Raw genomic sequence first — 15,716 nt, 5'->3', positions numbered from 1 at the left:
GGTTTCCAAGTTGTGAACAATCTATGCAGTGTGCTACTTTGGTTTGTTGATTTGACACTGAGCTGATGTGATCCAGCTGAACAGGTTTGCAAGGTTTCATTGGAAGCACACTAACCTTTGGAGCAGCGCTCCGAACCTGGTGCTGTCTGGTTTTTAACTTTGTACACCCCGGTCCAATCACCAACATGATTTGAAAGGAGCGTGGATTTACCCTGACATACTGTAACCTACAAGGCTGGGGCCCAAATGCTGCCAAGTGAAATTCGAATGGGCTCCTTTAATCAGCTGAATGTAGGATGAGCCGAATGACCTCTCTCTCTCTGCTGTAACTTCCTATGGTTCTGTGCAGGATTCTTAAAGAAAGGGAAAATGCGAATACTTCTCTTGGAATCATGGTGTTAGAATATCCTGGTGGAAAATAGAGCTTTGTGGGTTTGGAGCCAAAAGAATTAAATTCAATTACAATTGAGTAAGGAAGAACAAAATATTGTGCATGTTGAAAATCTTAAATTGCAACAGAAACTATGCTGGAACTACTTAATAGGTCAGGCAGTATCTATAAGGAAATCTAGATAGTGTTTCAGGCTGTGTTTGCAGCAGTTGGAATTCTGACTGCCCTCCTGGTTACAGTAGTGGGTTTGAGAGTAAGAATGTATGTGGGGATTAGGGGATCTGTGCCAAGACTTGACTGGTTTTAATTTGGTCCAGTGTTTATAGTGAGACTTGGAGAGTTTCCTGCTATCTGCCAGTCCATTATATTAATCAAGACTCATTCTCTATGCTGCTTCTCTCTTTACCTTGCCTGTACATTCTGCCTCATTATGTTTACTTCCGTAACTGAGGTCAAACTCTTGCATCTGCAAACCTGCTGTTGTCTGGTGTAGATGGGCTGTGCAAATATGCAATCAGAAGGCTCTGAAATGAACGGACAACTTGAATCCACACCACGTCCTCTTGGGTCTTATGCCTATTATTTCTTTGCCACTCTGCTATCCTTATGTTGGTTTAATCCAGATTCTGTAGGTCAATGTTGGATTGATTTGTCTTTGCTGAGTATCTCACCTGAATAGTGAAAGGAGGGTCCTCCTGGTTTAGTTCCAACCTGGCAGATGACCCGACCTCATGAAGCTCTGCTGGCTGGAGTAGACCGTGACAATTAGTTTAGTTTTTTTTTAAAAGAGAGGAAAACGATTTTCTTTGTGCTCAATATAGGCAGCTGAGTTACACTGGCTTTCCTCAGTCCTGTTTCCTTCCTCACATTGCAGGCTTTCTCCAACTGAGAACAGTGAGCTGCTGAGTGTGCTATCGAGTTTCACATGGGTCTGTGAATTTGCCTTGAACAGAATGCTGTGCTAAAAGATGTAAGTAGCTTTATTGTTAGGCTTGTTCTTTGACAGAAGTGTTTTTTTTAATCAAACATTCCTTATTCTTTGATTTTTGTGAGATTTTGTTGGCCTGGTTTGATTGTTCAGCCTGAACAGTATTGCTCTGAATGGAGAGGTTTGACTTGATGCATTGGAACCTTTTGTTAGCTGTGTTTCATTATGCATGGTTCACAATATCCTCTTAATCTGTAGATGGCTTTGTGAGCTTACCTGTGCTCGATTTAATTTGTTTTGTCATGAATGAATTTTAAAGTAGGGTTAGATACAGGAGTCTGGATTAGTGGTGCTGGAAGAGCACAGCAGTTCAGGCAGCATCCAAGGAGCTTCGAAATCGACGTTTCGGGCAAAAGCCCTTCTGAAGGGCTGCCTGAACTGCTGTGCTCTTCCAGCACCACTAATCCAGAATCTGGTTTCCAGCATCTGCAGTCATTGTTTTTTCCTCGTTAGATACAGGAGTGCCTATTTCTAGCTCCTGTCTTTCAGGTTAACCTGTGCTGAAAGACTTGCTTGACATCTTGAACCTTTTCTGTGCTCTCACAATCTGTACATCATGAGATAGGCCATTTGGCTTAACCAGCACTGATGCTCCATCTAATTCTGCTTCTTCTAAACCCACCCTCGTATCTCTTTATTTTCTTCTCCCTCTGATACTTTTCTATCTTCTCCTTAAATGCATTTGACACATTTGCTTCCCTTCCTTCGATGGAAGTCCTTTAATTGCACCACTCTTGAGTTTCTTCTGAATTCCCGATTGGACTTCTCGCTGACGATCCTATGGCGATGGCTCCCACTAATGTTGTTGCCCACATGGAGAAGCATTTCCTCTGTCAAAACCGTCCATAGTATCAAGTGTCCTTGTTCATTCACTCCATATGCTCCTCCTTTCAGAAAGGGAGTGTGTCCGTCCTTAGTTGGGTTTTGCTGGGCTGTGGGCATTGCTGACTGTAGCTGCCTTTGAGAAAACAGTGGGGAATTGCAGTAGATAGACTCGTTATGGAGGCAAATCCAGGATTTCACTCCGGTTTCATCTGTGGACCATTTCTGGTATTATGCTTGTACTTTTCAGCACTTCCGTATCTTTCTAATATGTGACCACAATTATATGCAGTGATCCCTAACCAAGGTTCCATGCGGATTTAACATGACTTGCCTAGGTTTCAGTTTTGCTCCTCTAAAATGAGACTTGGTTAAGTGTTCATTAAATGGTTTTGTGAATCTGTAGCACAAGTTGTGCTGATGTATCTGAGGCCCTTTGTTCTTCGGCTTTATCCAAACCCGCTCCCATATCTTCCTGCCAGGAAGTACTGCATCACAGCATTCCCGAACTTGCTGCTCCCCGAGCTAAGCTGTTCCAGTACAGTTCCAACACTGGCATCTATCTGATAATGTGGGAAATTACTCAAGTAAGTCCTGCACATAAAAATCAGAACAAATCCAACCCAGCCAATTACTGCCCCATCGGTCTACTCTCGATCCTCAGTAAAGTGATGGAAGGTGTTATCCACAGCGCTATCACATAGCACCTGCTCAGCAATAACCTGCTCAGTGACACCCAGTTTGGTTTCTACCAGGGCCACTCAGCTCCTGACCTCATTACAGACCTGGGTCAAACACGGGCAAAAGAGCTGAATTCCAGAGGGGAGGGGAGAGGGACAGCCATTCACATCAAGGCTGCATTCGGCCGAGTATGGCATCAAGGAGCCCTGGCAAGACTGGAATCAATGGTATTGGGGTAAACAGGTTGTTGGAGTCACCTGGCACAAAGGAAGATGGTTGTGTTTGTTGAAAACCACTCATCTCAGCTCCAGGACATCGCTGCAGGAGTTCCTCAGGCTAGTGTCCTTGGCCCAACCATCTTCAGCTGATCCATCAATGACCTGCTGTCCAACATAAGGTCCACAGTGATGATTGCACAATGTTCAGCACCATTCACGACTTCTCAGGTACTGAAACAGTCCGTGTCCAAATACAACAAGATCCGAACAACACCTAGACAGAGACCGACAAGTAGCAAATAATATTCATGCCACACAAATGCCAGGCAATGACCGTCACCAAATGAGACAATTGAAGCACCTTTCAATGGTGTTACCATCACGGAATCCCATATTATCAGCTTCTTGGGAGTTACCATTGATCAGGAACTCAACTGGACTTACCACATAAACACAGTGGCTAGAAGAGCAGGTCAGAGCCTGGGAATACTGCAGCGAGTAACTCCTGACTCCTGAAAGCCTGTCCATGTTAGGAATGTGACAGAATCCTCCCCCACTTGCCTGGATAGGTGCAGCCCCAACCCTCAAGAAGTTTGACACCATCCAGGACAAAAGAAACCTCTTGATTGGCACCACATCCACAAATATCCACTCCGACACTCCGTAGCAGCAGTGTGTCCTATCTGCAGAAATTCACCAAAGATCCTCAGACAGCACCTTCCAAACCCAACGCCACTTACATCGAGAGTGACAAGGGCAGCAGATATATGGGAACACTGCCACCTTCAAGTTCCCCTCCAAGCCACTCCCCATCGTGACTTGGAAATATATCGATGTTCCATCACTGTCATTGGGTCAAAATCCTGGAATTCCGTCCCTAAGGGCATTGTGGGTCAACCCACAGCAGGTGGACTGCAGTGGTTCACAAATGCAGCTCACCCCTCCCTTCTCAAGGGGCAACTAAGGACTGGCCTATCAGTAACACTCACATCCCACAAATGAATAATTTTTAAAAAAATGACTGTTGAGCTTTATTTGCTGATTGTTTGCCGCGATGCAAGTTTGTTAATGTCCTCCTGTAATTGGTTACAGTCCACAGTGCTGACTGTAAATTCAGAAACTAATTTTCCCATCTAAGTTCCAAATACATTGTGACTAGCAGTGTTTTCAGTGCTGGTCCTTGTGGTACTCCACTTCCTATCTTCTCTCCGATTAACTCCCACTCATTGCTTTCTGTCTCGGATATTTTTCTGGAGATCCTTCCACACTTGATGCAACCGCAACACGCCAACTTCTGTGAACAAGAACACAAATATTATTAAGCAAATACAGTGTAAACTTTAGAGAAACTCTGATCTTTTTTATTTCAAAAGTATACTTTATTCATAAAATAATTTGATGGTCTGTACAGTTGATCATGCCATACATACGTAAACATTTACATACAGAGATCAGAATTTATCATTTGTATATACAGGTCTGTATGTTTATCAATCATATGTCCATATATTTAGCTGAGGTGTCAGCAGAGCCCAAATGACTGCGTGGGCCCCCTGTTCTTCCTAGGCAGGCAGATGTTACACAGTGGTCTTTCCCCCCCATGCCTTGGCGGCAGCTGTCCCAAGCTTCAGCGCGCCCCTCAACACGTAGTCCTGGACCTTGGAATGTGCCAGTCTGCAACACTCAGTCGGGGTCAACTCCTTCAGCTGGAAGATCAGGTTTCGGACCACCCAGAGAGCGTCCTTCACCGAGTTGATGATCCTCCAGGCACAGTTGATGTTCGTCTCGGTGTGCGTCCCGGGGAACAGACCGTAGAGCACGGAGTCCCGCGTCACGGCCCTGCTCGGGACGAACCTCGACAAACACTACTGCATTCCTCTCCAGACTTCTTCTGCGTAGGCACATTCCAGAAGGAGGTGTGTGACAGTCTCGTACCCCCCACAGCCGCTTCGAGGGCAGCGTGCGGTGCGGCTGAGAGTCCGGACGTTCATAAAGGATCTCACAGGCAGAGCCCTTCTCACCACCAGCCAAGCCATGTCTTGGTGCTTGTTGGAAAGTTTTGGCGATGAGGCATTCTGCCAAATGGCTTTGACAGTCTGCTCAAGGAACCGCTCGACAGGATCCGCCCTCTCCTTTTCCCGAAGGGTCTCAAGGACACTACGTGCTGACCACTTCCTGATGGACTTGTGGTCAAAGGTGTTTTTCTTCATAAACTTCTCCACGAAGGACAGGTGATACGGAACAGTCCAACTACTCGGAGCGTTCAGCGGCAGCGAGGCCAGGCCATCCTTCGCAACACCGGGGACAGGTAGAACCTCAGTATGTAGTGACACTTGGTGTTTGCGTACCGGGGATCCACGCACAGCTTGATGCAGCCGCACACAAAGGTGGCCATCAGGGTGCAGGTAGCATTGGGTGTATTTCTTCCCCCGTTGCCCTGATCTTTATACAGCGAGTCCGTTTGGACCCGGTCCATCTTGGAGAAACTCTAAACACTCTTCACCATGCTTGTAAAGTGTGTTGAGAGGTCTCCCTGATCAAAGGAAACAGTCTTTCCTTTATACAGTATAAGAGTTTCACATTGCAGTCAGTAACACCTACAAGGCGACCCCCTGCCATTCCCCCACAGTCACATGCCACTCAAGCCACAATGTAGTGATCACATCATTTCCAGAAACACTAACATAAATCATCCCTTAATGGTCAAATCTGTTGTGAATCGTTTTTTTAACTGCAAGGAGTCGTCAGAATTTTAATTGCAATTTTCATATTGATTTCTGAATAGGGGATGATAATGTAATTCTTTTACTCTGAATAATTAGGAAATGGCCATGCAAATGGCTCTGAATGGCAAGGGATGGCAATGTAAATACCTAACACCCCACCGTGAGGCAGAGGCGCCCCACCGTGAGGCAGAGGCGCCCCACCGTGAGGCAGAGGCGCCCCACCGTGAGGCAGAGGCGCCCCACCGTGAGGCAGAGGCGCCCCACCGTGAGGCAGAGGCGCCCCACCGTGAGGCAGAGGCGCCCCACCGTGAGGCAGAGGCACCCCACCTCTCGCCTTGGAACATCCAATTTCTTGCAGGTCAGCAGAGCAAATTAACCCTTTAATACCTCAGCAGTCCCATAGGACCATAAGACATAGGAGCAGAAATCAGGCCATTTGGCCAGGTTCAGCTCTGCCATTCAATCAGGGCTGATAAGGTTTTCATTCCCCATTCTCCTGCTGTCTCCTTTGATTTCCTTGACAATCATGAACCTATCTATTTCAGTCTTAAATATACTGAATAAACTGGCCTCTACAGTCTTTTTTTTAAGATTAGATTAGATTACTTACATTGTGGAAACAGGCCCTTCGGCCCAACAAGTCTACACTTACCCGCCGAAGCACAACTCACCCAGACCCATTCCCCTACATTTACCCCTTCACCTAACACTACGGGCAATTTAGAATGGCCAATTCACCAGACCTGCACATCTTTGGACTGTGGGAGGAAACCGGAGCACCCGGAGGAAACCCACGCAGACACGGGGAGAACGTGCAAACTCCACACAGTCAGTCGCCTGAGGCGGGAATTGAACCTGGGTCTCTGGTGCTGTGAGGCAGCAGTGCTAACCACTGTGCCACCGTCCGCCCAGCCTTCTGTGGTAATGAATCCCACAGATTCCCCACTCTCTGGCTGAAGATGTTTCTCCTTACCTCCGTCCTAAAGGGTGTTCCCTTTACTCTAAGGCTGTGCTCTCTGGTCCTAGTCTTTCCTGTGAATAGAAACATTTTCCCAACATCCAATCTGTTGGGAATTCCAGATTCTGTTAGTTTCAATTAGATCCTCCCTCATCCTTCTAAATTCCATCTAAATAGACTTTGTGGGCGGCACGGTGGCACAAAGTGGCACAGAGATCCGGGTCAGGCGATTCTCTGCGTGGAGTTTGCACATTCTCCCCGTGTCTGCATGGGTTTCCTCCAGGTGCTTCAGTTTCCTCCCACTGTCCAAAGATGTGCAGGTTAGGTGAATTGGCCTTGCTAAATTGCCCATAGTGTTAGGTGTAGGGGAATGGGTCTAGGTGGGTTGCGCTTTGGCGTGGACTTGTTGGGCCGAAGGGTCTGTTTCCACACTGTAAGTAATCTAATCTAAACCTCAAATGTTAAGAGTTTCATTCCTGAGACCATTCTCGTGAGTCTCCACTGAACACACTCCAGGGCCAGTACATCCTTCCTGAGATATGGGGCCCGAAATTGCTCTCAATACTCCAATGTGGTCTGACCAGAGCCTTATAAAGCCTCAGAAGTACATCCCCACTTTTATATTCTCGTCCTCTGAAAATATATACCATCACTGCATTTGCCTTCCTAACTACTGACTCAACCTGCAAGTTTACCTTGAGAGATGAGGACTCCCAAGTCCATTTGCACTTCGGATTTCTGAACTTTCTCCCTATTTAGAAAATAGTCCATGCCTCTGTCCTTCCTATCAAAGTGTATTACCTCACACTTTCCCACATTGTACTCCGTCTGCCATTTCTTTGCCCACTCTCCTAACCCGTCCAATTCCTTCTGCAGCCTCCCTGCTGCCTCAATGTTACCTGTCCCTCTACCTGTCTATCATCTGCCAACTTAGCCAGAATGCCCTCAGTTCCTTCATCTAGATCATTAATGTATAAAGTGAAAAGTTGTTCCAACGTTAACCCTTGTGGAACACCATTAATCACCGGCTGCCACCCTGAGAAGGACCCTTTCATCCCCACTCTCTACTTTCTGCCAGACAGCCAGGCTTCTGTCCATGCTAGTACTTTGCCTCTAACCCCATGGGCTCTTATCTTACTCAGCACCCTCCTGATCGACATCTTGTCAAAGGCCTTCTGGAAGTTCAAGTAGATAACATCCATTGGCTCTCCTTGGTCTAACTAGTGATTTTCCAGTCCTCTGGGACCCTCCCTGACTCCAGTGATACCTGAAAGATCACCACCATCGCCTCCACTATCTCTTCAGCTATCTCCTTCAGATCTCTGGGGTGTAGTCCATCTGGTCCAGGTGATTTATCCACCTTCAGAACTTTCAGTTTCTCAAGCACCACCTCCTGGGTGATGGTCACCATATTAACCTCGGTCCCTTGACTCTCTTCAATTTTTGGCATATTACTCTTGTCTTTCACCGTGAAAACTGACACAAAATACTTATTTGGTTCCCTGCCATTTCTTTGTTTCCCACTACTGCTTCTCTGTCATTTTCCAGCAGCCCAATGTCCACTTTTGCCTCTCTTCCACCTTTTGTATATCTAAAGAAACTCTTGCAATCTTATTTTATATTACTGGCTAGCTTACCCTTATACTTAATCTTGTCTCTCCTTTTTTTTTGTTGCCCTCCATTGGTCTTTTGGAAAAGCGGAGCAGGTCAGGCAGCATCCAGGGAACAGGAGAATCGACGTTTCGGGCATAAGCCCTTCTTCAGGAATGGGGAAAGTTTGTCCAGCAGGCTAAGATAAAAGGTAGGGAGGAGGGACTTGGGAGAGGGGCGTCGGAAATGTGATAGGTGGAAAGAGGTCAAGGTGAGGGTGATAGGTCAGACTGGGGTGGGGGCGGAGAGGTCGGGAAGAAGATCTCAGGTTAGGAAGGCGGTGCTGAATTTGATGGATTTGACTGAGACAGGGTGGGGGGAGGGGAAATGAGGAAACTGGTGAAATCCGAGTTCATCCCTTGTGGTTGGAGGGTTCCTAGCCGGAAGATGAGGCGTTCTTCCTCCAACCGTCGTTTTGTTGTGGTCTGACGATGGAGGAGTCCAAAGACCTGCATATCCTTGGTGGAGTGGGAGGGGGAATTGAAATGTTGAGCTACAGGGTGGTTGGGTTGGTTGGTCCGGGTGTCCCAGAGGTGTTCTCTGAAACGCTCCGCAAGTAGGCGGCCTGTCTCCCCAATATAGAGGAGGCCACATCGGGTGCAGAGGATGCAATAGATGATGTGTGTGGAGGTGCAGGTGAATCTGTGGCGGATATGGAAGTTTCCTTTGGGGCCTTGGAGGGAGGTGAGGGGGGAGGTGTGGGCGCAAGTCTTGCACCTCCTGCGGTTGCAGGGGAAGGTGCCGGGAGTGGTGGTGGGGTTGGTGGGGGGTGTGGATCTGACGAGGGAGTCACGGAGGGAGTGGTCTTTACGGAATGCTGATAGGGGAGGGGAGGGAAATATATCCTTGGTGGTGGGGTCCGTTTGGAGGTAGCGGAAATGACGGCGGATGATGCGCTGTACATGGAGATTGGTGGGGTGGTAGGTGACGACCAGTGGGGTTCTGTCCTGGTGGCGGTTGGAGGGGCGGGGTTCAAGGGCGGAGGAGCGGGAAGTGGAAGAGATGCGGTGGAGGGCATCGTCGACCACGTCGGGGGGGAAATTGCGGTCCTTGAAGAAGGAGGCCATCTGGGTTGTGCGTTTTTGGAACTGGTCCTCCTGGGAGCAGATGCGGCGGAGTCGAAGGAATTGGGAGAATGGGATGGCGTTTTTACAGGGGGCAGGATGGGAGGAGGTGTAGTCCAGGTAGCTGTGGGAGTCGGTTGGTTTGTAGTAGATGTCCGTGTTGATTCGGTCGCCTGAGATGGAAATAGAAAGGTCGAGGAAGGGGAGGGAGGAATCTGAGACTGTCCAGGTGAATTTGAGGTCGGGGTGGAAGGTGTTGGTGAAGTGGATGAACTGTTCAACTTCCTTGTGGGAGCACGAGGCGGCGCCGATACAGTCATCGATGTAGCGGAGGAAAAGGTGGGGGGTGGGGCCAGTGTAGTTGCGGAAGATGGATTGTTCCACATATCCTACGAAGAGGCAGGCATAGCTGGGGCCCATGCGGGTGCCCATGGTACTCCTTTCGTTTGGAGGAAGTGGGAGGATTGGAAAGAGAAGTTGTTCAGGGTGAGGACCAGTTCAGTCAGTCGAAGGAGGGTGTCAGTGGAAGGGTACTGGTTGGTACGGCGGGAAAGAAAGAAGCCGTGCCGACCAGTACCCTTCCACTGACACCCTCCTTCGACTGACTGAACTGGTCCTCACCCTGAACAACTTCTCTTTCCAATCCTCCCACTTCCTCCAAACCAAAGGAGTAGCCATGGGCACCCGCATGGGCCCCAGCTATGCCTGCCTCTTCGTAGGATATGTGGAACAATCCATCTTCCGCAACTACACTGGCCCCACCCCCCACCTTTTCCTCCGCTACATCGATGACTGTATCGGCGCCGCCTCGTGCTCCCACAAGGAAGTTGAACAGTTCATCCACTTCACCAACACCTTCCACCCCGACCTCAAATTCACCTGGACAGTCTCAGATTCCTCCCTCCCCTTCCTCGACCTTTCTATTTCCATCTCAGGCGACCGAATCAACACGGACATCTACTACAAACCAACCGACTCCCACAGCTACCTGGACTACACCTCCTCCCATCCTGCCCCCTGTAAAAACGCCATCCCATTCTCCCAATTCCTTCGACTCCGCCGCATCTGCTCCCAGGAGGACCAGTTCCAAAAACGCACAACCCAGATGGCCTCCTTCTTCAAGGACCGCAATTTCCCCCCCGACGTGGTCGACGATGCCCTCCACCGCATCTCTTCCACTTCCCGCTCCTCCGCCCTTGAACCCCGCCCCTCCAACCGCCACCAGGACAGAACCCCACTGGTCCTCACCTACCACCCCACCAATCTCCATGTACAGCGCATCATCCGCCATAATTTCCGCCACCTCCAAACGGACCCCACCACCAAGGATATATTTCCCTCCCCTCCCCTATCAGCATTCCGTAAAGACCACTCCCTCCGTGACTCCCTCGTCAGATCCACACCCCCCACCAACCCCACCTCCACTCCCGGCACCTTCCCCTGCAACCGCAGGAGGTGCAAGACTTGCGCCCACACCTCCCCCCTCACCTCCCTCCAAGGCCCCAAAGGAAACTTCCATATCCGCCACAGATTCACCTGCACCTCCACACATATCATCTATTGCATCCTCTGCACCCGATGTGGCCTCCTCTATATTGGGGAGACAGGCCGCCTACTTGCGGAGCGTTTCAGAGAACACCTCTGGGACACCCGGACCAACCAACCCAACCACCCTGTAGCTCAACATTTCAATTCCCCCTCCCACTCCACCAAGGATATGCAGGTCTTTGGACTCCTCCATCGTCAGACCACAACAAAACGACGGTTGGAGGAAGAACGCCTCATCTTCCGGCTAGGAACCCTCCAACCACAAGGGATGAACTCGGATTTCACCAGTTTCCTCATTTCCCCTCCCCCCACCCTGTCTCAGTCAAATCCATCAAATTCAGCACCGCCTTCCTAACCTGAGATCTTCTTCCCGACCTCTCCGCCCCCACCCCAGTCTGACCTATCACCCTCACCTTGACCTCTTTCCACCTATCACATTTCCGACGCCCCTCCCCCAAGTCCCTCCTCCCTACCTTTTATCTTAGCCTGCTGGACAAACTTTCCCCATTCCTGAAGAAGGGCTTATGCCCGAAACGTCGATTCTCCTGTTCCCTGGATGCTGCCTGACCTGCTCCGCTTTTCCAGCAACACATTTCCAGCTCTGATCTCCAGCATCTGCAGACCTCACTTTCTCCTCCATTGGTCTTTGTAAGCTTCCCAAACCTCTGGTTTCCCACTGTTCTTTGCTACATTATATGCTTTCTCTTTTCCTTTGATGCTATCCCTGACCTCCCTACTCAGCCGTGGTTGCCTCATCCTCCCTGTACCATGCTTCTTTTCCCCAGGATGAATCCCTGCTGTGTCTCCTGAATTACTCCCAGAAACCCCTGCCATTGCTGCTCCACTGTCTTTCCTGCTATGCTCCTGTCTCAGTCAATTCTACCCAGCTCTCCCTCATGCCTCAGTAGTTGCTTTTATTCAACATTAATACCATTACATCTGACTCTCCAATTGAAGAGTCAATTTGATCATATCATGCTCACTGCCTCCTAAGGGTTCCTTCACTCGAAGCTCCCTTATCAAGTCTGCCTCATTGCAAAACACTAAATCCAGTATTGCATGTTCCCTCGTGGGCTCCCCCACAAGCTGCTCCATCTTGTAGATATTCTACAAATTCCTTTTCTTGCAATCCACAACCAACCTGCTTTTCCCAGACCACCTGCATATTAAAATCCCCCATGATCCCTGTAACTTTGTCTTTCTTACACACCTTTTCTATCTCCTGGTGTATCTTGTGCCCCACATCCTGGCATATCTTCCATTATGTTTCTTTTAATTCTACCCAGACAAATTCAACATCATCTGACCCTACATTGTTTCTTAGCTATCGATTTAGTTTCATTTCTTACGAATAAGGCAACCCCACCCTCTCTGCCCAGCTGCCTGTATTTTTGATAGGATATATTTCCTTGGATATATTCAGCTTCCAGTCCTGATCCCCTTGCAGCCACATCTCCATGATTCCCACCACATTAGACCTACTCATTTCTATTTGCACCACAAGCTCATTTACCTTATTTCATATGCTGCGTGCATTCACCTGATGAAGGAGCGACGCTCCGAAAGCTAGTGTGCTTCCAGTGAAACCTGTTGGACTATAACCTGGTGTTGTGTGATTTTTAACTTTGTCCACCCCAGTCCAACACCGGCATCTCCACGTCATAAACCTTCCTGTCCACTCTATTGACCTGCGTTGCCACCTTCAGGGAACAATGAATCTGAACACCCAGATCTCTGTACGTCAATTTTCCCTAGGGGTTTTCCATTTACCATATAGTTCGCTCTTGAATTGGGTCTTCCAAAATGCATCACCCCGCATTTGTCCGGATTGAACTCCATCTGCCATTTCTCTGCCTAATTCTCCAATCTATCCATATTCTGCTGCATTCTCTGACAGTCCCCTTCACTATCTGCTACTCCACCAATCTTAGTGTCATCTACAAACTTAACAATCAGACTACCTATACCTTCCTCCAGATCATTTATGTACATCACAAACGACAGTGGTCCCAGCACGGATTCCTGTGGAACACCACTGGTCACCTCTCTCCATTTTGAGACACTCCCTTCCACTACTACTCTCTGTCTCCTGTTGCCCAGCCAGTTCCCTGTCCATCTGGCTAGTACACCCTGGACCCCATGCGACCTCACTTTCTCCATCAGCCGACCATGGGGAACCTTATCCAATGCCTCACTGAAGACCATGTATATGTCGTCTACAGCCTTTCCCTCATCAATCAACTTTGTCACTTCCTCAAAGAATTCTGTTAAGTTGGTAAGACATGACCTTCCCTGCACAAAACCCATGTTGCTTATCACTGATCAGCCCATTTTCTTCCAAATGGAAGTAGATCCTATCCCTCAGTATCTTCTCCAGCAGCTTCCCTACACTGACGTCAGGCTCACCGGTCTGTAATTACCTGGATTATCCCTGCTACCCTTCTTAAGCAAGGGCACAACATGAGTAATTCTCCAGTCCTAAGGACCTCCCCCGTGTTCAAGGATATGGAAAGATATCTGATAAGGCCGTAGCTATTTCCTCTCTCGCTTCCCTCAGTAACCTGGGATAGATCCCACCCAGACCTGGGGACTTGTACACCTTAATACCTTTTCGAATACCCAACACTTCCTCCCTCCTTATGCTGAGTTAACCTTGAGTGATCAAACATCTATCCCTAACCTCAACATGCGTCATGTCCCTCTCCTCGGAGAATATCGACGCAAAGTACACATTAAGGATGAGCACTTATTTTTCATGCTTTTCCATGCAGTTGAATCCACCACTGATGGATGTTGAATTCCAGCATCTGCAGTTTTTTGTCTCCTAAGATGTTTCCCATTGGTCATTATATTTCTTGGATTTTACCCTTCCCTTCCTCCTCCCCTCCACCTCCCATGTTAGATAAAAGTCCTGTTGACCACCTCATTTACCCTTTTCACTAGAACATTGGTTCCAGCTCAGTTCAAGTGGAGACCATCCCAATGGTACAGATCTATCCAGTTCCAATACTAATGCCAGTGTCCTCTGAAAAGGAAACCCCCCCCCCAGTTTCCCACACTACTCCTTTAGCTACATGTTTACTTCCCTTATTCTCACGTTCCTAAGCCAATTTACACATGGCTCGGGTAGTAATCTGGAGGCTATAACCCTTGAAGACCTGTACTTTAATTTAGTTCCTAGCTGCTGATAATCCCTCGGCTTGTCTGTGTTGTTTGTCCCAAATGGACCATAACAACTGGATCCTTTCCTTCCCTCTCCAATATCCTTTGAAGTCAGTCACCCTGGCACCGGGCGGGCAGCATACTCTCGATCCTGCCTTAGAAAGGATGCTATCTGTTCCCCTATTTATAGAATCCCCTACAACAACCACACGTCTTTTTGCTCCCTGCATTTGAATGGCCTCCTGTACCATGCTGTCATATAGCCTTGTTCCTCATCCACACAGGGAGCGAGTACATCTGGCACGGAGGAATCATAGAATCAGACAGTACAGAAGAGGGCCTTCGCCTCCATTTGTGTTTGCAGCAACTAAACCTCATTGTCTACACTAGTCCTACCTTCCTGCACGTGGGCCATAGCCTTGAGCGTTATGACATTTCAGGTTTTCACCCAAGTACTTTGTAAATGTTGTGAGATTTCCACTTGAATCCTTTTTTTACAGCAGAGCATTTCAGATTCCCACCAACCTTGGGGTGAGAAACCTTTTCTTATATCACCTCAAAACCTCTTGCCTTTCACCTTAAAATTGTGTCCCTTTGTTCTTGATCTTGCAACTAAGGGGAACAGCTGCTCTCTGTTCACTTTGTCCATGCACCTCATCAACTTATTCACCTCAACCATCTCTTTCCTGAAGTAAACAGCCCAAGCTTATCCAGCACCTTTTTGTTGCTGAAATGCTGTCTCCCAGGCAACATGCTGGTGAATCTCCTCCATACCCCTCCAGTGCAATCACATCCTTCCTATTGTTTGGAAATCAGAACTGCACACAGTACCCCAGCTGCGGCCTAACCAGAGTTCTGTACAGCTCCAACATGACCTCGCTGCTCCTTATAATCTATACCACGACTGATAAAGGTAGAGTCTGCCTTAACTACTCTGTTAACCTGTCCTGCCACCCTCTGAAGCAACCCAACTTCCTTCAGTTCCTCTCAACTTCCTCATGTCCTGACGTTTATCGAATACTCCCTTGTCAGCTCCAAAGAGCATCACCTCACAGCAATCAGGGTGAAATTCCATCTGCCATTGATCTTTTACCCTGAAGGGAGCATGTTAGGTCTATACTCTCAACAAAGTTGTTTTAAATGTCCCTCACTGTTCTGCTGTAACTTTACCCAGAGGTAGCTGATCCCGGTTTATCTGTCATCCCTTACTGGAATAAAATGTCTTCCCTCAATCCAACATCCTTTTCTGCAGACTATCCATAACAAACATTTATTTAAACACATGGTATATTACAGGTAAGAGGGATGAGTTTAGATCTTGGATTACAATGTGGTACCCATTACAGACACTTGGTTGAGAGAAGCACAGGATTTGGCAGTTCAACATTCCTGGGTTTAGATGTTTCAGGTGAGATAGACAGGGATGTAAAAGGGATGGGGGAGTCACATTACTGATTCAGGAGAATGTCACAGCTGTACATCACAGAGGCTGTCTTGGGCTCATCCAG

General features: G+C 48.2%; 1 protein-coding gene across 3 annotated transcripts in view; it reads left to right on the top strand.

Annotated features, from left to right (window-relative positions):
* The first annotated feature begins 1,263 nt into the window (after positions 1-1,263).
* The window catches only part of tjap1 (tight junction associated protein 1 (peripheral)), an 84,553-nt gene continuing 70,100 nt past the window's right edge, over positions 1,264-15,716 (top strand). For 2 of the 3 annotated variants that reach the window (XM_087984477.1, XM_043687366.2), the window contains exon 1: positions 1,264-1,361. The gene's annotated coding sequence lies outside the window, so the exon portion shown is untranslated. The remainder of the gene's footprint in view (positions 1,362-15,716) is intronic. The other variant, XM_043687365.2, reaches the window with a different exon arrangement.

The sequence above is a fragment of the Chiloscyllium plagiosum genome, unplaced genomic scaffold, assembly GCF_037043375.1.
Source record: "Chiloscyllium plagiosum isolate Xiang-an unplaced genomic scaffold, Cpla_swu_hap1 HiC_scaffold_3, whole genome shotgun sequence".
Classification (NCBI taxonomy): Eukaryota; Metazoa; Chordata; class Chondrichthyes; order Orectolobiformes; family Hemiscylliidae; genus Chiloscyllium; species Chiloscyllium plagiosum.
This window is presented reverse-complemented; position numbering and strand designations above follow the sequence as displayed.